General features: G+C 41.0%; 1 protein-coding gene across 8 annotated transcripts in view; it reads left to right on the top strand.

The window, feature by feature from the left end:
* Positions 1-1,233: 1,233 nt before the first annotated feature.
* The window catches only part of LOC140467454 (nuclear transcription factor Y subunit alpha-like), a 68,052-nt gene continuing 49,154 nt past the window's right edge, over positions 1,234-20,131 (top strand). For 5 of the 8 annotated variants that reach the window (XR_011955464.1, XM_072563833.1, XM_072563828.1 and 2 more), the window contains exon 1: positions 1,234-1,385. The gene's annotated coding sequence lies outside the window, so the exon portion shown is untranslated. Of the gene's footprint in view, positions 1,386-1,959; positions 1,979-2,002; positions 2,022-20,131 lie in introns of those variants that run through there. The other 3 variants (XM_072563830.1, XM_072563832.1, XM_072563831.1) reach the window with 3 other exon arrangements.

Raw genomic sequence — 20,131 nt, 5'->3', positions numbered from 1 at the left:
TCCTAGCTTAAAACTATTTTCTTTAAAAGACCCTCTTTATTCATTCAAGTCTTAGCCTTAAGTATGCTACACGCTACAAGAATTCCACGACTGGTTGTATAATGTTCCCCTTCCCTTCCCTTCCCTTCCCTTCCCCTCCCCCGGCTACACCCCCTCACCCATCTGCAAAAACAACATTTCTAATCTCCCACAATATCACTTCGGTATTAGCTCAGAGTCTCTGCATTTCTAATCCATGGTCATTATTATTGTACCAACATCACCCAGAATCACTGGACTCAAAATGTGAACTTTGTTTTTCTCTCCACAGATGTTGCCAGACCTGCTGAGTTTTTTTCTAAGCAACTTTCTGGGTTTGTGTCACATTTACAGTATCTGCAATTATTTATTTGACTTCACTCCTTTTAAGAACCTAACAAAATCCATTTGTACTTGGATACTTGTCAATTTATTAAGTACTGCTTCCCTTTAATGGTAAGTTTTGTAAGTTTCATCCTCAATTTAAATTCCTGATTCACATTTATTTTCAAGATTTGAAACAGTTTAGGGAAGGTGATAGGCCAGTGTATTATCACTAGACTATGAATCCAGAGATCCAGGTAACACTCAGGGAACCTTGGTTCAAATCCCATCATGACAAGCTGTGAAGTTTGAATTCCATTAAAAAAATCCAGAATCACGAGACTAACGATGAGGGTGAAATCAATACTAACAGTTGGATAAACTCATATAGTCCACTAATGTCTTTTTAGGGAAGGAAACTGCTATCCTCACTTTGTCTAGCCTACATGTGACTCCAGACCTCAGCAATGTAGATGACTCTTAACTGCTCCCTCAGCAATTGGGAATGGGCGAGAGACACCAACAAATCTTCACAACTTATCATTCAACAGATGGGGCTTGTCACAAGACACTATCAAGTGACTTACAGTCTTTCCCATTCCTTTGTTCAAAAGGTATCTGCAGTGGATCTTGCTCGGGTAATTAATTAACAAAAACATGGCAACTTCAAAACAAAAAAAAATCAGGCTACCAGCCAGAAGCCTACACGAACGAGCGAAAGAAGAAAAAAACATTCCATTACCAAGATGGCGGCAGCACCTCACCGGAGTCACATGCCCCAGCGGCGCCCGGGCCCACGTGATCCAAAGTCACCACGTGATTCATGCCGGATTTCTCTGAGGAGGCGGACGTGAATGCCGCGCAGGTGCAGTGCTGCGGCTCCCCGCCCCCTCATCGGCGGCCGGACAGCGCATGCGCAGCAAGCGGTTTCGCGAAGGAGAAGGCCGCTCGCAGTTGGTCGCCATCTTGTGCTGCTGTGTTCCTATTCGCCGCCGGGGCATTGTGTTTAATACCGGAGCCAATCAGAGGGGCAAAAGCGCGGGGTAAGTCCGGCAAATTGCTGCCAACAGGCTGCGAGCTGGAGTTGGACAGGAAAATGGGAGTGAGAAGAGGCAGTGATACGGCGTGGGGGTAGCTTCTTATCACAGAACTCTCCCACCCCCCCCCCCCCCCCCTCATCCCCGCTTTCCCCCCGCCTTCGGGATTGGACAGAACGAAAAAGCGAATACATTCAAGAGGGGGAAAAAAAATCTCCAAGCGGGAAAGGGGGTTTGGCGGGAAGCGAGCACGGATGTTTAATTTTTTTTCCCATTTCTCTCTTTTTAAAATTTCGTTCTCCTGCAGCTGCCGTTTCTTTTTTGCTTAACCCCGCTCTCACTTTTCGGTCCGCTTTGCCGCTCACCCTTCTCGGTCCGCGTTCTCTCACCCCCCCCCCCCCCCCCCCCCCCTCTCTCTTGTAGAGGGGGTAAAATGGCGGCCGCGTGGGGTCGGGGGAAGGAAATATCTCTGTATCTCCGCCGCCCCCCCCCCCCCCCCCCGATCGCTTTTTGGGTAGTCTGCCTGCGGTGGTTGTTTGTTGGTGCTCCAGGATGAGGGTCAATGTGGATTCCTCCCGACGTGGCTAACGACTTCTTTTGTAAGAAGGAATCCGGGTGGTGTGCGCACGATATTGTGAAATGGTGGGCGAGACTTTGGGGTCTAGGAATGCACGTTGTAAAGCTGTTGCTGTAAAGCTCTCACTCCGCAGGTTATCTCTGCGCTACTGACTGGATACATCCTGGGTTTTGATCCCAGGTGGAAGGAGGTTCTGTTCCACCTTTTACTTTCTTCACCACTTCTTGCTCTAGGCCGCCTTTTCAATGCACTTGGCCGCCTGTATCCTGGTCTGGGACCTCTTCTGCATGTGAGGAGGGCAAGCTATAACGCCTCGCAAATGTAGATAGTTCTCTTCGAAGATATTACTTTTTGTAATGAAACGTCAGGCAGTCTAGTCACCGAACATGGCGAAACTTAATCTGTTGATAATTGGGGAAACTTCCAGCAAAAATTGCATGTTGGTCTAATCTTTTTAAGACAGATCTAGTCGTTCCTAGACAATGTATTAAACTTGTGAAATTAATATGTTAATTCACTGAATGAAGTTGTCAATTGTGTAGAACGTGTGTGAAAATTTTGTCTTAACGTGCTACATTTAAATCGTGATACGGCTGCGTTTGTAACTTTGGCTGGATAGGTGTCTGGCTCCAATCATGATCGGTTTGAATGTTATCAATCTGGCATTTAATTTAAATTCCTAGTCTTTGCCCAGTAGTTTGCTTTTAATAGATTCATTTACCTGCCCTTCAATTTTAGAATTGACTGATTAATGTATATGATGTAACTTGAAAAGTTATCTTCCAATCTTGTTTGAAAGTTTTCACCACTAGTTCTGATTTCTGAAGATTTAAAATTGGGAATCAATGTGGATTTTAACTCTTAGTCAGTGACAGCCAATTGAGAGATTATAATGAGGGTGTTAAACTCTCTACTGAGTGAGATCAAATTTTATCTCGGCGATTATATTTGCTAAAACTTGAAATTATGGATAATTACCACTTCAAATTTGGGCACGTTACAAAATGCACTTCAAATTGTACAGTGGTTGTTGGTAATGGAGATAATCATTTTAGTATATTGAGGTTTCAAATTAGGATTAACAAGACTGGTCTGTCTGCCAGTGATTTTGAAGGATGTTATTGTTTTAAAGTGATTTAGATACTACAAAACTCAATTCTTGTATTCAAACTCAGTGAAAAGTGGGTTCTGTGTGAATGTAGAAATTGAAGCTGTCACCCTGCTCCACTCATTTTCATTGCCAAAAATGGATTGATCTTGACCCTTATGGATTCCTTACCTACTTGAGTTGGATTGATATAAGCACTTTTCTTCCAAACAGCGTGAGCATATGCTTTCCCAGTATAGCTTATCATGTGCTTAAAATTTTAATAAATTTATTTGGATTAATATCTACATCTATATGCATTTGTTACTTTTCTTTAATTATCAAACAGATTTTCTATGTGCATTATTTTTTTTCAGGATCCATCTTTGGGAAGGCCACTATTTAACTTATAAGCTTGGTTTTCCTTGGGACGGTGTTGAGTCATTTTAATGAAGCTGTACTGTTTTTAATTGAGATTTCCATAATTCTATAGGCAGCTGTTTCAGCAACAGTGAAGGGATGGTGATCATGTATCCAAGTGACAGTGGGGTATTTCTTGATCTTGGTTTTCTCTGCACCTGTTCTCCTGGTCTTAAATGGTTTGGGATTATTTGCATGAAATGTGCTAACGAAGAAGCCTTTGTGACTTGCCATGTTGCATTTTATACATATTAAATGCTGCAGCCATGACATAATGTCTGGAATGGACTGCTTGTCCTGGATAATGTCGAGCATGTGGTGCTAGAAAAGCACAGCAGGTCAGGCAGCATCTGAGGAGCAAGCAAATCAACATTTCTGGCAAAAGCCCTTCATCAGGAATGAGCACTCTTGACTAACTTCCAGCATCTGCAGTCCTCCCTTTCGCCTATTCTGCTCTTCAGATGCTGCCTGACCTGCTGTGCTTTTCCAGCACCATACTCTCCACTTTGATCTGCAGTCTTCACTTTTGCCTGGTTGTCCTCGATGGTGTTGCCTCCAGCCAAACAAGCAAATGCTCATACTGGAGGAAGTGAACAGATCTAGCATCTGTGGAGAGAGCAATATTTTTTAATATTAAAATGTAGTTTCTGAAGTTAATGTTCAGGATATGCATGTGGATGGAAGGTTGAATGGCACATGACATTGACAAGGCTGTTCAAAAATCCAGGATTTTCAGAATGAAATAGTACAACGAAGCATGATCACTCTAAAGGCAATTGCCAAACCTACTGGGTTTATTTAAACTAATTACTTCTGTTATGTGATGTCTTCATTTCAAAAGTGATTTTCACAAAACTCGCAAGTATATTAAACAGTTCTAAATCATCTATTCAGTCTTTGCGGGTGGGGGAGAGAATTCTGAGCAGCTCTGTAGTTGCCAAAGAAAAGTAGAAGATGCCTTTTGTACAGGAAACTTTGTTCATTTTGAGCCATTGAGGATCCAACAACTAAACGGATCCTTGTTATACTTTGTGGGGGGGGGGGGGGGGGACGATTTAAGAGGTGATCTTTCCCCACTGCCATGGCTGCAGCTGTTTAGGACTTTAGTGCTTCCCTTGGCATAGAAACAGCCCCTTTGGTCCAACTCATCCACATTGACCAGACATCCCAATCTGACCTAGTCCCTTTTTTGGTCACATTTGGCCTGTGCTCCCCCTCAATACTTCGTATTCATATATCTATCCAGGTGCCCTAAAGTGTTCTAATTCAATCACTTCCTCTGGCTGGTCATTCCACACACAAAGGGTAGTGTGGAGGGGTAAAAGATTACCCCCTCAGTTGCTTTTTCAATCTTTCCCTTTTCATGTTAAACCTATGCCCTTTATTTTTGGAATGCCCCAGCTGAGGAAAAGACTAGACTATTCAAACTATCCATGCCCCTCATGATCTTAAATCTCTAAGGTCTCTACTCCTGGAGAAAAATGTCCCTACCTATTCTGCATCTCCTTATAGCTGAAGTACTCTAGTCCCAGTACTATCTTTGAGTCTTTCCTGAACCCTAAAGTTTAACAATGCACTTCCTATGGAAGGGTGTTTAGAATTGTATGCAGTGTTCCAAAAGCGGTCTCAATGTCCTGCACAGCCAGAGCACTGCATTCCAACTTTTTTTTTACTCTGTGCACTGATCAATGAAGGTGGTATGCCAAACACCACCTTCGACTGGCAACTGGGTGACATGGTGACTCCATGGTTAGCACTGCCTCGTAATGCTAGCAATCTGGGTTTGATTCCAATCTTGGATTGGAGTTTGCGCATTCTCCTTATGTCTGTGGGTTTCCAGAGGGTGCTCCAGTTTCCTCCCACAGCCAAAGATATGCAAGTTAGATGGATTAGCCATCATCACCCTGTGTCTCCTACCTTCAAACCAATATTTTTGTCCACTTGGCTGGCTTTCCCCTAGATTCTATATGATCTAACCTTACCAGCTAGTCTACCATGTGGAACAGGGCTGACCGCTTTGAAGTTCATAACCGGCAATACTTGTGCCTCTGCTTTCACGAATCTTCTTTGTTGTCTCATCAATAAACTTAATCAAATTAGAGGCACTGTTTCCCATGCGCAGCCATGCTTATCCCTAATTAGTTCTTGCCTTTCCGAATGCATATAAACCCTATCCCTCAGAATCTCCTCCAACAACTTAGCCACCACTGAGGCTCACCGGTCTGCCTTGGCTTTTCCTTCCAGCCTTTCTTAAATAGTCCTGGACCTTTTTGGACTGTGCTAGTCTGCAACACTTGTTGAATAGTACACCTTTACGATGGAAAACCAATAAGTTTTGGACAGACCAAAGAGTTGAAAAATGTGTCGTTGGAAAAGCACAGCAGGTCAGGCAGCATCCAAGGAGCAGGAGAATCGACGTTTGGGCATAAGCCCTTCTCTAGGAATTCCTGAAACGTCAATTCTCCAGCTGCTTGGATGCTGACCATCTCTGATCTCAGCTCTGACAGCATCTGCAGTCCTGACTTTCTCCACAGACCAAAGAGTATCTTTCACTGAGCTCATGGTCCTCTAGGCCCAGTGAGTGTTTGTCTCACTTGCGTCACAGGGAACAGCCCGTGAAGCACAGAATCCTGCATCACTGAGCTGCTTAAAATAAACAAAAACCATTGCGCATCTCTCTGGATCTTCTTTGTTAAGGCACATTCAGAAGGTGATTTGTTATATACTGATACCTCTTGTAGGTGAGTAAAAGGATTTAGGAGTTGGTGAGCCACCTAAACATTGAATGTTTATCCTCTGATCTGCTCTAGCTATAGCATTTTCTAAGTTCTAACATGAGTGGGCTTAATTGACTGCAGAGTGCTTTCAGAGACCCTAAGGATGTAAAAGCAAGCTTTTCTGTTGACAGTTCATCCTTTGCCTGTAATATTCTTCTGAAAATTTGTATTTAATTACAAAATAAAATTAACCTTTTAAAGCATTTAAAGATTAATTTTTTTGCAGTCAGTAACTTTTCTTTCTTGTTTTATAAACAATTTAACTTAGAACTTTCATTTGTGGAAACATCCATCTTGTCTGCAACATGTTCCTATTTTGATATGGGTTCTCTGCCATCAACCGGTAAACACTCCGCCTGTTGTGTTTTGAAAGATTGATTCAACAAAGGAGCAGGCCCAATGGCCCTCCAAGTTTGCCCCAATACATTTTGCCCTTTCACATTAAAACTGTCTTCACTTAACAGGATCTGTACCCCTCTTCCCTTCCTATTCATCCAAGTGCTTCTTGAATGCTACTATTGTCTGCTCCCACCACCACCTCTGGCAGCACGTTCCAGGCACACTGTACCTTTTTGTGTGAAAAATGTGCCTCTCACATTTCCTTTTAAACTTACCCCTATGTTAGACTAATGGGTCACTTTTTTAAAAAAAAAATGGTAGGGTTATATTTGACACTTTCCAATATGCAGGGAACACTCCAGGGTTGATACAATTTTGAAAGATGACCTCAAACTCATCGACCACTTCTTTCAATGCTTTAGGATGTATGTCCTCCAGTCTAATTGAGTTTACATAAGAAAAATTAATGACTTAAATTGTCTCATTTCTTTTTGTTTAAACTCATCTTGCAGTTCCTTGTTTATACTAGTCCCTAGATTCTCTTATTTATGGGAGGTTTTTGGTGAAGATGCATGCTGCATTTGTTTTTTTTTGTCATTTTCTATTTTCTCTTGGAAATTTTCTTGTCAGCTTGTAATAAAACCACATTTCCTTTTTGCTGATCTTTCCAGTTTTACATAACAACAGGTTTTGGTCTGTTTTTACATATTGTGCTTGACTCGAATTCTGTTTTCTATCTTGTTCCTCATTGGGAGCATTTTGGAATTCTGCAATTTTCCAGACTCTTTTTTTTTTGGCAAATTTACAGGCCTCTTCCTTTGATTTAATGCAATACTTGATTTGTTCTCCGTAGTTGGATGCTGCTTTTGCTGTTTTTTTTTTTAGTCCATTTAAAGGAATGTATTTTTTGTCAAATATGGCATACCAGTTCTTTAAATGCTTTCCATTTCCAGTTGGCAATCGTACCTTTAATGTCACTTCCCAGTCCACCCTTGTCCCTTTTGCCACTTTGACCCTCAAAGCTTCATGCAGCTTCCCTTCATGTGACTTGTTTAGCTGCTTCTGCTTTTAAGTATTTGTCCAACATTTCTCTCTCCAAGCTGTTGAGGAATGTTTATAGGTCTATTAATTAGGCTACCCTACAGAACCTTATGGTTGAGATTAATACCATTCTGCAAAAGGGTCCCCAGATCTGAGACATTAATTTCTCTTCTCCGATGCTTCCAAGTGAAATCTAAGGAGCAACCCTCCAAAAGCTAGTGACTTCAACTAAACCTATTAGACCATAATCTGGTGTTGTGACTTCTGACTTTGTTCACCCTAATCCAACACTGTCACCTTGACATCATCACTATTTTATAAACTAGACCTTTAAACATCAGAACTGGACATTGTACAACCTCAACATGGCTTCCCAACTACTATACCAAAATGAGTGAGCAATGAAGGCATGCATGCCAAACGCCTTAACCACCCTGTCTATGTGACACAAACTTCAAAGAATTATGTACCTGCACCCCTAGGTCCCTATATTCCAGAATACTATCCAAGACCCTGCTATTAACTGTAAGCTGTACCCTTGCATTATGATATAAAAACAATACCTCCCATTTATTCAGTGAACACCATCTGCCATTTATCAGCCCATTGACTCACTCTTTGAAGACAGTGAAGGCTTTCTAAGACTACAATGTCACCAATTTTGGTGTTGTCCACAAGCTTACTAACCATGCATTCTGTATTCTCATCTAAATCATTTACATGAAGAGAGAAGAGGATTCGGGGTGAGCTTGTTAATTGCATAATGTCTTACTGACAGAAGACACAGTGATGGTGGAGGTTTGATTTTTGGACTGGAGGCCTGAGACCAGTGATGTTCCACAGGGATGGGTTCTGGGTCCTCCAGTTCTGATTGACTAGTTATGGGAAGGATATTATCAAGCTGGAGCGGGTTCAGAAGAGATTTAGCAGGATGTTGCCAGGTGTGGAAGGCTTGAGTTCTAAAGAAAAGCTGGATAGACTAGGAATTTTTTCACTGGAGCATAGGAGGTTGAGTGGCCAGAATAGAAGTTTATAAAATAATGAGTAGATAAAGTTATCTTTTCCTTTAGAATGGATGTTTATAAGACAATGGGGTGCATTTGTGAGGAGGGAGATTTTTAAAAATGCATGAGGCAAATTCTTTATACAGTGTGGGGAATGAACATCTTGAGAGAGTGGTGAATGTAGCTATATTTATAGCCTTTTTAAAAGGCACTTGAATAGACACATGAATAGGAAAGGTTTGGAGGGATATGGGCCAGGAGCAGGCAGGTGGGACTAGTTTAGCTTGTGATTATGTTCAGCCTGGACTGGTTGGACCGAAGGATCTGTTTCTGTCCCCATGGCTCTATGTATGTGTTCCAATTTAACCCAAGGTTTTTTTTTTGTTTAAACTAAGAAAGTTCCAGTACAAGTACTGGAATTTTATATTGTCTAATGTCAGTTTCAATTTTAATAGTGGGATTGACATAAATGCTGATGAACGCTACCCAACAGAATTATAAGGCTTTCCACTTCCAAGCTGGACTTTTGTCTGCAGGCAGTATTTTGAACTTTTTTTTTTTAGAATAACCTACTAGCAGCGACTGATTTTTTTTTTTCCCCCTCCATTCTCTTTCTGCTCTGCCCCTTCCAAGTTAGACATTGCAACAAGTGGGGACCACGTGACCCCTCAAGTGTGCTCAGCCATTCAATATGATCATGGCTGATTATTGAACTTGGTACCCAAACCTGGTCTCTTTAGTCCTAAGAACAATATGCAATTCTTTCTTGAAAATGTTCACTGTTTTGACCTCAACTGTTTGGGAGAAGGTACTTTTTGCCTTAAAATTATTGAACAGGCCTTTTTTTTTTTAAAAGTCTCAAAGGCTGCTGGTCCCCAAATGGAAAATTAGATGCTATTCTTCCAGCTTGTGCTGAGCTTTGCTGAAGTACTGCAGCAAACCAGAGACAGATGTTAGTCAGCAAATGGCAGGCAACGCAAAGCTCAGGGTCACTTTGCAGACAGAACATAGCTGTTCCACAAAGTGGTTGTCATGTCTCTGTTTCGCCTCCCTGGTGTAGAGGAAACCACACCTGAGCAGTGAATATGTAGATTAGATTGGCTGAAGTGCAGGTAAATTGCTACTTTGCCTTTCCAGATGACTTACCTGCAAAAATGAACCTGAGCTTCCTGTTGCTTGCTTTCTCTCCACAAATTATTTAGGAGTTTGCATTTGAAAGACAGATTGTAAATGTGGGAAATGCCAGATCTAGCAAAAGCAAGCTGCAAACTTAGCAAACAGCTGTATCATTAAAATAGATTATCAAAATTCTGTGCAAATTAAGTGAGGAGTACATTTTTAAGGTAGAAAAATATTTCCAGGTTTTCAGTGGATTAGTTCAAGTTGAATGGCAAGCTAAAAAGTATAGTGTTTTAAAGTGCAGTTTTGTGAGGAATACCCAGACATTTCGGCTAGACACCTGAAACCATGCAGAAAATGGCAGAAAACGTCAAGTTTAGGAAGTCCACAGCTCTGGCAACAAGAGTATGGAGACTGAAGGAGGTTTCGGAGATAAGGAAGGGTACGGACATAAGGATTTAAACGTGCTGAGGGGAGCATTTAAGTTGGACCCTGAACTAGTGTAGGTCAGCAAAGTGGCTAGTTGGAACTTAATGTAACTTAGGTTATAGTGGCAGCTCAGCAAAATAGCACTGAATGAAACCTTGAGGGGTGACCTCCTTGGTAGTTAAGGTGAATAGCAAAGGCCTATTACCTAGGTTGGAGGAGTTAAAATATGCCCTCTAGTTTTGAAGGTGAGAGGAGAAAGTTTTAAAATGATGTAATGGACAACTTTTTTTTAGTGTTTGTATGTGGAATAAACTGCCAGAGGAAGTGGTGGATGCAAGTATTGTAGTAATGTTATAAAGTATTTGGATATACACATGAATAGGAAAGGTTCGGAGGGATACAAAGTCAAATGCAAAGAAGTGGGGTTAGTTTAGGTTGGGAACATGGTCAGCGTGGACTAATTGGTCAAAAGATCTGTTTCATGCTGTGACTGCATAACTGGTAGAAGATGATCAGCACTCGGATCCTCAAGCATTTTTTTCATTTGTCAATTAACAGAATAATTTTGTTCATTTTTATATGACAGAAATTACTTCATAATTGTTTTACTTCGGTGTGGCCTTTGTTACTGAGCAAGTTCCCAAAATGCAAATCCAACATATGCAGAGAATCCCTTCATATTCTGTTTGCACATTGTAGCAATGTTGCAAGCATGATAAAAATGGTGTTTTAGGTATATGGCCTATTTTAAAAAATTAATCATAAGACTAAGACAAAATAATGACTGTGCTCGTACTATTCAGTGGTAGCTGTAATGTCCTTCAGTCCAACCCGTCCATGCTGCCCAATATCCTAAACTAATCTAGTCCCATCTGCCAGCACTTAGCCCATATCCCTATTAAACCCTCCCTATTCATATACCCATCCAGATGCCTTTTAACTGCTGTAATTGTATCAGCTTCCACCACGTCCTCTGGTAGCTCATTCCATACACTCACCACCTGCTGCATGAAAAAGTCATCCCTTGGGTCACTTTTTCAAATTTTCCCCCCTCACCCTAAACCTATGTCATCTGGTTCTTTTTTTGTTGTCCCCCCACTCGGCGGGAGGGGGGAGAAGAGAGAGAGAGAGAGAGAGAGAGACCTTGACCATTTATCCTATCCATGCCCCTCATGATTTTATCAACCTCTCTCCAGTCACCCCTCCGCCTCCGATGCTTCAGCGAAAAGAGCCCCAGCCTATTCAGCCTCTGAGTAGCTCAAATCCTCCAACGTGATTGTAAAACTTTTATTTTGTTTCCATGCTATTTAACAACTTTCAACTCCTGCACACTCTCTCTCACCACTTTTAAAGTTTTGATTTTTTTAAATTTAAAGTTCCAAAAACAAAGCAAAAGTTTAACTATAATTACTGCTCTAAGAAATCAAGGAAATCGGCTCCAGCTTTGAAAAAGCCTCAAATAAAGGAGTAGCTCTTGCCACTGTGATTCTCTCCTGTCCTACAGACATTTATTAAAATCATGATGGGTGTGGATAAAGTGAATAGCCGTGGTCTTTTTCTGAAGGTAGAGGAGTCCAAAACTAGAGAGCAAAGGTTTAAGATGAGCATTTAAAAGAGACTTAAAGGAGCAACCTCAGAGTGGTGTGTCTTTGGAATGAGCTGCCAGAGAAAGTGGTGGAGATGGCACAATTGCAACATTTAAAAGGCATCTGGATGGGTACATAAGGGCTTGCAGAGATATGGGCCAAATGCTGGCAAATGGGACTAGATTAATTTAGGGTGTCAACGTGGAAGAGTTGGATCAAAGCATTTGTTTCTGTACTGCACAACTCTGACTGTGACTAATTTTGCAACTGAAGTTGACATGTCACATTCAAAGTCCAACATTATGCCATTTAATGACGTTGCGCTCGGAACTGCAATTCAGATGGTGAATCTTTTAAGTTTTTTTTAATCCAACAAAATTAATTGCTATTTGCCCAATGAGCCATCTGAGTAACTAGCCTGTAATTCTTAAAAATGGAAAAAAAATACAAAAGTAGGAATTGATGGGTCAGAAGACCCACAATTAATGCTTTATTTGACATCTGTTGATCGTCACAAAGGGAGTGTATTACACAACGTTAATTGCAATTTTTCTTCTATCATTTGGATTCCAGTGCTCTAAGCACACCTCTAAACAATAGTACCATCCCAGATCTTTAGTGCACCAAAAAAGAAGTAATCAATATAAAATTAAAGCTAAATTTTCTAAAAACCACTTCAGGTTTCCAGGATCTACAGTATGTTGCTTTTAGTCATAATGGAACCCAGCTGTGCAGTGAAAAAAAATGCCCTATTTTAATATTTCAGAACAGCAGGTTCCTGAAATGCATTCATCTGTGACCAGTGCAAACATTTATCATAATTTACTGTCTTTTTTGTTCTTAATTTTCTCCCCATGGCTGCGATTGTTACCTCCGTAACAATACAATTTGGAAATATTTTGCATTTTCTGGCCCTGTTACTCATTAGTGAGTCAATTTCACATCCATTGACATGAAATTTATCATAAACCTTGTGAAGACTACTTTGTTATCTTCCTGAGAAGAATTGTATTGGACTCACAACCAATGCCACCACAGATGCCAGAGCTGCTGAGTTTCTCCAGAACTGATTATTTTTGTTGCTTCATTCCTACCTGCTTCTCAATTTTCCTGTCAACATATTTCTGAGAGTTTAAAAAAAATCTGTAAACTAAAATTTGTGGAGATCTAATTTGATTTAAGTGCATTTTTTTTTACTTGTATTGATTATCGCCTACACCAAGCTCTTGAATTGGATACAGTTTTTTTTCACTACTGGTATAGATTTCCTTCAGCTATTTTAACCACATTGAAAAGCAGGTGCCGTTTCCCATGATGTCTCTCTTGAAACATTTCCTTGAGGTCTTGCGTGACATGTACAAAGTCTCAGACTTCGAAATGGATGTCATATTTCCATTTGGCTGATTTGAAAGTTTGTTAAACAGTAACGTGACAATTGACTAAGTACTGAACGTATCATGAAACCAAATAACAGTGCAAGCTGGCAATCAATGGAATAATTAATTTAATTTCAAATTTTGAGTTTTTTGGAAATTGTACTAACTACCAAGCTTCTTTGTTTACACGTCAGATCAGTGTTTTGTTTTTGATCAGACTTGAATGTATGCTTCTTGAGGCTGGTAGGTTTAAACTTTGTATTAATTTTTTAAAAATATAAAAGTAAGAATTCACTGAGCTTTTTCAATCTTATGAACCTTTTTTAAATTCATTTTTGAACACTGATGATATTTATCTAGCAAATCACTGAAAAACAGCACAACAACAAATCAAATTCTAAAAAGGTGATGTGTTGTCTTTTTCATTGCATATAAATGACATCTATCCTCTGATTTCAGACTTCACATCTGCTCCCCTTAACCATTCTCCTGAGTTTACCATCATCAATAAGTTAATGTTTATTGTCTTGATCTTAGCATCTCATGTGATCTCCAGTCACTATGTTCACATCTACCTACATCATGTTGACCGCAAAGATTAAGGTGACAGCTCACCGCCATCATAAGGTGTTCATGTGTTCCTTAGCACATGTACTCCTCCCTCCTAGTCCCCCTGTCCTCCAGCGCACCATGAAATTATAATTCCATTTCTGAACGCTTGTCCTTAGAAAAGTTTCAGGATTTTAGAACTGCCTTGAATTTGGCCTGATGTTTGCAGCCATATTTGTTCAGCTCATTCTTCCCCAGCTATTTCCGGTCACTATCCATTCTTGCACTTATAACCACCTGTTCCCTTCAAACCAGCTGTCATTGCTATTTTTTTCCAAGTGAGCTACTGTGTCCTTGAAGACCATTTATTCCCTTTTAAGATTCTGTAACTCTGATTAAAGTCTTTTTTTTTCCCCCTCAGGAGATGTGGGCATTAGCTGGGCTAGCGTTTACTGTATTGCCCGTTCCTAGTTCACCTCAGAATCATAGATGTACAGCATGGAAGCAGATCATTCTGTCTAACTTGTCCATGCCAACCAGATATCCTAACCTAATCTAGTCCTATTTGCCAGCACTTGGCCCATATCCCCCTCAACCCTTCCTATTCAACCCATCCAGATGCCTTTTTAAATACTGACATTGTACCAATGTCCTCCACTTCCTCTAGCAGTTCATTCTATATACACACACACACACCACCCTCTGTGTGAAAAAGTTAGGTTCCGTTTATCTTTTCCCTGTCAGCCTAAACCTATGCCCTCTAGTTCTGGACTTCCCATCCCAAGGCAAAGACTTAGTCTATTTACCCTATCCATACCCCTCATGATTTTATAAACCTCTATAAGGTCACCCCTCAGCCTCTGACGCTCCAGGGAAAACTTTCCTAGCCTATTCGACCTCTCCCTATAGCTCAAAGCCTCTAACCCTGGCAACATCCTTGTAAATCTTTTCTGAACCCTTTCAAGTTTCACAACATCTTTTCCAGTAGGAAAGAGACCAGAATTGCACACAATATTCCAAAAGTGGTCTAACTAATGTCCTGTACAGCTGCAACATGACCTCCCAATTCCTATACTCAATACTCTGACCAATAAAGTAAAGCATACCAAACAGCGCCCTCACTATCAGAGTCCTTAGAGTGCAGGTTCATAGCTCCTTGAAAGTGGAGTTGCAGGTAGATAGGATAGTGAAGATGATGTTTGGTATGCTTTCCTTTATTGAGTACAGGAGTTGGGAGGTCGTGGTGCAGCTGTACAGGACATTGAGTCGGCCACTATTGGAATAGGGCGTGCAATTCTGGTCTCCTTCCTATCGGAAAGATGTTGTGAAACTTGAAAGGGTTCAGAAAAGATTTACCTGTGACTCTACTTTCGAGGAACTGAGTCTGTACTCCAGGGTCTCTTTATTCAGCAACACTCCCTAGGAGTTTACCATTAAGTGTCTAAGTCCTGATCTGATTTGCTTTTCCAAAATGCTGCACCTCGTATTAATCTAAATTAAACTCAATCTGCAACTCTTCACACCATTGGCCCATCTGATCAAGAGATAACTTTCTTCGTTGTCTACTACATCTCCAATTTTGGTGTAATCTGCAAATGTACTAACCATACCTCCTCTGTTCGCATCCAAATCATTTATACAAATGATGAAAAGTAGTGGACCCAGCACTGATCTTTGTGGCACTCTGCTGGTCACAGTCCTCAAGCTGAAAAGCAACTTTCCACTACCACCCTCTATCTTCTACCCTTTGAGCCAATTCAGTATCCAAATAGCTAGTTCTCCTTATTCCCTGAGAGATAACCTTGCTAATCAATCTCCTGTTGTGTACCTTGTCAAACGCCTTACCAAAGTCCATTTACATGATGTCCTCTGCTCTCATCAGATGGGCCAATGGGGTGAAGAGTTGCAGATTGAATTTAATTTAGATTAATACGAGGTGCGGCATTTTGGAAAAGCAAATCAGATCAGGACTTAGATCAGATCAAAAAACCTAATTAAGTTTGTGAGATATGATTTCCCATGCACATAGCCATGTTGACTATCCCTAATCAGTCCTTGCCTATCCAAATACATGTTAATCTTGTTCCTCCAACAACTTGCCCACCACCCACATAAAGATCACCTTTCTATAGTTCCCTGGTTTTTGCTTGCCACCTTTCTTAAATAGTGGTACCACGTTAGCCAAGCTTCAGTCTTCCAGACGTTACCTGTGACTATCCATGATACAAATATCTCAGCAAGGGGTCTGGCAATTACATCCCTAGCTTCCAACAGAGTTCTAGGGTATGATGGTGAGTTGCCTGCTAGAAGCATTATAGTCAGTTTGCTGTCGTATATCCACAATGCTGTTAAGGGAGTTTCTGGCTTTTGGCACAGTGACACTGCAATGTCTTTAATTCACGTCACAAATTTACTAACAAATGGACAAAACCCTTTACCCCTTCTATTGAACATGTAGAGGTAATTTGAAAGGAAAATAGAACATTGACCTTTATTGTGAATAGGATGGAAGATAAATCTAGGGAAGCCTTGCTGTGACTCTTGGTGAGATCACATCTAGTGTAGTGTGTACAGTAAGACTGCCTACTTTGATATCAGGGACATGACCTGAATTATCTCACACCATCCTGTTGTAATCTTCTTTCTTTAGACTTGATGAAACCTCTGGTCTCATGATATCTTTGGATAGACTAAGGGTTATGGAAGATAAAACTATCCTACCAGTACCAAACCATGTTTGGTGGTCATCCTTATTAATAACATGCTTTCAGTTCCTGCCCCTGTAATACTTCCTTTAAATTCTACTGCTTCCAGTGAAATTCCAATTCACTCCTCTCCTCTTATCCTATTCAAGTGATATTCATCTTTGAAAGTATGGATTGCACTGTACGTTTTAGCAAATGCTGAATAAAGTGAAGCAGGGCTGTGACTTAGCTCTTTGTCTGTTTAACATCACCTAATTTATGCTCGTGACCTCCTTGTCTTCCTTGCAGCTTTGGAAGGAGTCTCCTTACATACTAGGCAAGCTCAACAATCTATTAAGGCTGAACATGAACAACAAAACACTGCTTTACTTGTCCATACAGAAATTGATCTGCAAAGACCAATGCATTATCTTTCCCATGACTGCAACACATTCTCCCTAACTAAGCATCAATAAAACTGTGGTGCAAACTCAGGAATGTAGCATCTTTCTCAAAGGCAAAACTCTCAAGTTTGTTAGCACTCATCAAAGACGGGTACTTTGTTCACAAGCACTCCTGTAGGATAGAAGATGAACATGTGCTCAAAGACATTTGTGTGGTGGGATAGACTGAGTGAGATGACAAGTAGGACATTCAAGACAGATGAGATAAATTGGCGTTGTTTTACTTGGCTGGAGAAAGAAGGGAGGAATCCTGACTGAGCTGTATAAACTTATGAGGTGCATACACAGCAAGGAACTTCTCTCCTTGGAGGGACCAGGGACATAGATTTAAGGTCAGGAGCAGATTATGTCTGGAAAAGAACTTTGGGCTATGCTAAATTGCCCATAATGTTTAGGTGTATTCGTCACGGATAAATATAGAGTAATAGGTAGGGTAATAGGTCTGGATGGATTGCTCTTCGGAGGGTCATTGTGGACTTGTTTGGCCAAAGGGCCTGTTTCCACACTGTAGGGATTCTATGATAAAGCATATACAGCAATGGGTCAACTGCTCCAAAATGGGGGTAGATTGCTGAAAGGCCCTTTTCTGTACTGTTTGTCACTCTACAAAGCATGCCTGAACATAAATTATTATATCTGGGGGACGTAACTGTGTCAGGAAAATGCAATATTTCTGTGAGCTTGAATGTACTACTACTATAACCAATGGTTATAGCAATTGGCAACAGACATCAATGCCAAAAACAACACTGCACAACCACCCTCCTTAGCTTTATTTGCACTACTTATGTCAGAACGTGCGTTTCAGGTAATGCTTTTCAATCATCAGTAAAGGTGTGCTGTAAGATGATATCTCATCTGAAATAGTATTTGGTGCACAAAACTTCATTTGTCATTGAGAGGATGCCATTGAGGTAAAATTCCAGTCATCTACACCCTGCACGCACAATTTGCATGGCCATAAATATTCCCCAAGTTGAGTTTGAGTTGGTGGGTTTTTAAAATTATATAAACTGACATTTTTGTTTTAGTTAAATAGAATAACTGTCATAAGCTTGGGAAACAGAAGTAGAATTGTCCAACAGGTAGTCCACAGACTTAAATGCAACCCTCTGAGGGGTCCTATTTAGTCTATGACCTGTGTTTCAAATCCAGATATGTACTTGTGAAGATTCTACAAGGACATCCCCTCTAATCAGAGACCATTTTTCTGCAGCCTTGGCTGTCGCTCGTTAGTGAACCTTTCATCATCAAATCTCAGATGAGAAACAGCCCGTGATGGAGGAGTAATGAGTGATGTGAACATTTCTACCTTAACTCGGAGGCTGGGCAGCAGAATGGTGGCGGGTGTGCAACTGTGCAGGAATACTGTAATTGATAGGATGTCTTCCAGATGCATGAGATTTGGGAGTTGGCAACCAAGTCAGAGTGCTAAACAGGTCGAAGGAAGAACTGTCAGGTTGACCGACAATTCGGGGGTATACTCCCTGCGTCTGCTCAGACCCCTTCAACAGCTGGCAGAATGGACCATTTTGTGCACTGTAAGAGAAATGCAGCAAAGATTGAGTAAGGAGAGAGATTAAATGAGGTGGAGAAAGAATGGGTGAGGTAGAGAGGAAATTACTGATCAGGGAGAAAACAAGTGGTTAGCACTGCTGCCTCACAGCGTCAGAGACCCGGGTTCAATTCCTGCCTCAGGCAACTGACTGGGGAGTTTGCACATTCTCCCAGTGTCTGCGTGTGCTTGCTCCGGTTTCCTCCCACAGTCCAAAGATGTGCAGGTCAGGTGAATTGGCAATGCTAAATTGCCCATAGTGTTAGGTGAAGGGGTAAATGTATGGGTTGGTTGCGCTTCGGTGCGTCGGTGTGGACTTGTTGGGTCGAAGGGCCTGTTTCCACACTGTAAGTAATCTAATCTAATCTAAGGGAGAGGGTTAGTAAGGAAGAAAGAAGGAAGCGGTGATATATGGTATTTGGGAGAGAGACTGAGAGCAGTTGTATGGAAGAATGAGGGAATGTTTGTGTGGGAGAAAAGTTGAGGGGAGGTGTTGTCATTTTCTTGTCATGTTTGGGATGGAAGGAGAGAGAACTGGAGTCTGTGTCTGTCGGAGGGAGTGAGAGAAGAGGAATATGGAGGTTTGAGTCTGAGGCAGACTGTGTGTGTGTGTGTGTGAGAGAGAGCGCACTAATACGCAGTGAGCCATCTTTTCCTTTCATCATGTCTCATCAAAAAACTTAGCCAGGAAGCAGATGGGAAAAACTGAGGCTGAAAGGCAGCTGGGGGTCCAGATACAGGACCATAGTCTAAGGATATGGAATAGGCCATTTAGGACTTGATTGAGGTGAAATGTCTGAGAATGGTGAGCCTATTGAATTCTCTGCTACTGAATGCAGTTGAGGTCAAAACATTTGAATGTTTTCAATAAAGAGTTAAATACAGTTCTTGAGGGTAAAGGGATTAAAGGGTATACGAAGAAAGCAGGTACAGGTACTGAGTTGGGATGGTCAGCCATGAACATATTGACAGAGTATACTTGACAGGCCAAATGGCTACTATTGACCATCTCTGTATGTTTTTACCACACTTCAATATGAATTAGGCTGAGGCCAGCTAAAGGTATGCGCCATCAGAGACGAACTACAATCCCAACTCCTTAGCTCAATTCCAGTCTCATTCACATCCCTGGTGATCACCACTTGGGGCTTTTTCTGTCTTTCTTTATAGCCATGCTTCTTGACTGAAAAGGCTAATTGGGGGGTTATATATCAGCTCTTGTGCTTTTTAATTGTAATTTTTATTAATTACTCATTTGTTTGAATTTTCAGTTTATTCCTTTTGCATTTTATTTGTGTATGTTTACTATTGTGCTAAACTTTGAAATTTGCTGACGAGCCCGAGTGCAGAAAAAATTGCAATGTAATGCCTTGTGAAAATGTTGTAAAAGGCTGGGTGGCTGTGCGACCATTCTGGGCCCGTAATCCAGAGATCAGTGGATCAAACTATACCCTGCTGTTTACCTTCTTGTTTAATACTGATCAACATATTTCTTAAGGTCTTTTCTGGTGCGGTGGTAGTGTCCATATCTCTGAGCCAAAAAGTTTAGGTTCAAGTCCCACCTGCTTCGATGTGTAATAACCCAGGTTAATTCGAATCATTTCTCGAAATTTCTCTGTAGTTAAGGTGTACAACTGAAGTGTTACACTGCCACCAATGGGAGCAGGGTATAATTTACATAGTAACAGACTGAACTGGGCAATTTCCATATGTATTTGTAATGGAAAAATGTGACAAAAATATTA

This window comes from Chiloscyllium punctatum, chromosome 45 (assembly GCF_047496795.1).
Source record: "Chiloscyllium punctatum isolate Juve2018m chromosome 45, sChiPun1.3, whole genome shotgun sequence".
NCBI classification, from domain to species: Eukaryota; Metazoa; Chordata; class Chondrichthyes; order Orectolobiformes; family Hemiscylliidae; genus Chiloscyllium; species Chiloscyllium punctatum.
The sequence above is the reverse complement of the archived record's forward strand: the minus strand, read 5'-3'. Positions and strand labels throughout refer to the sequence as shown.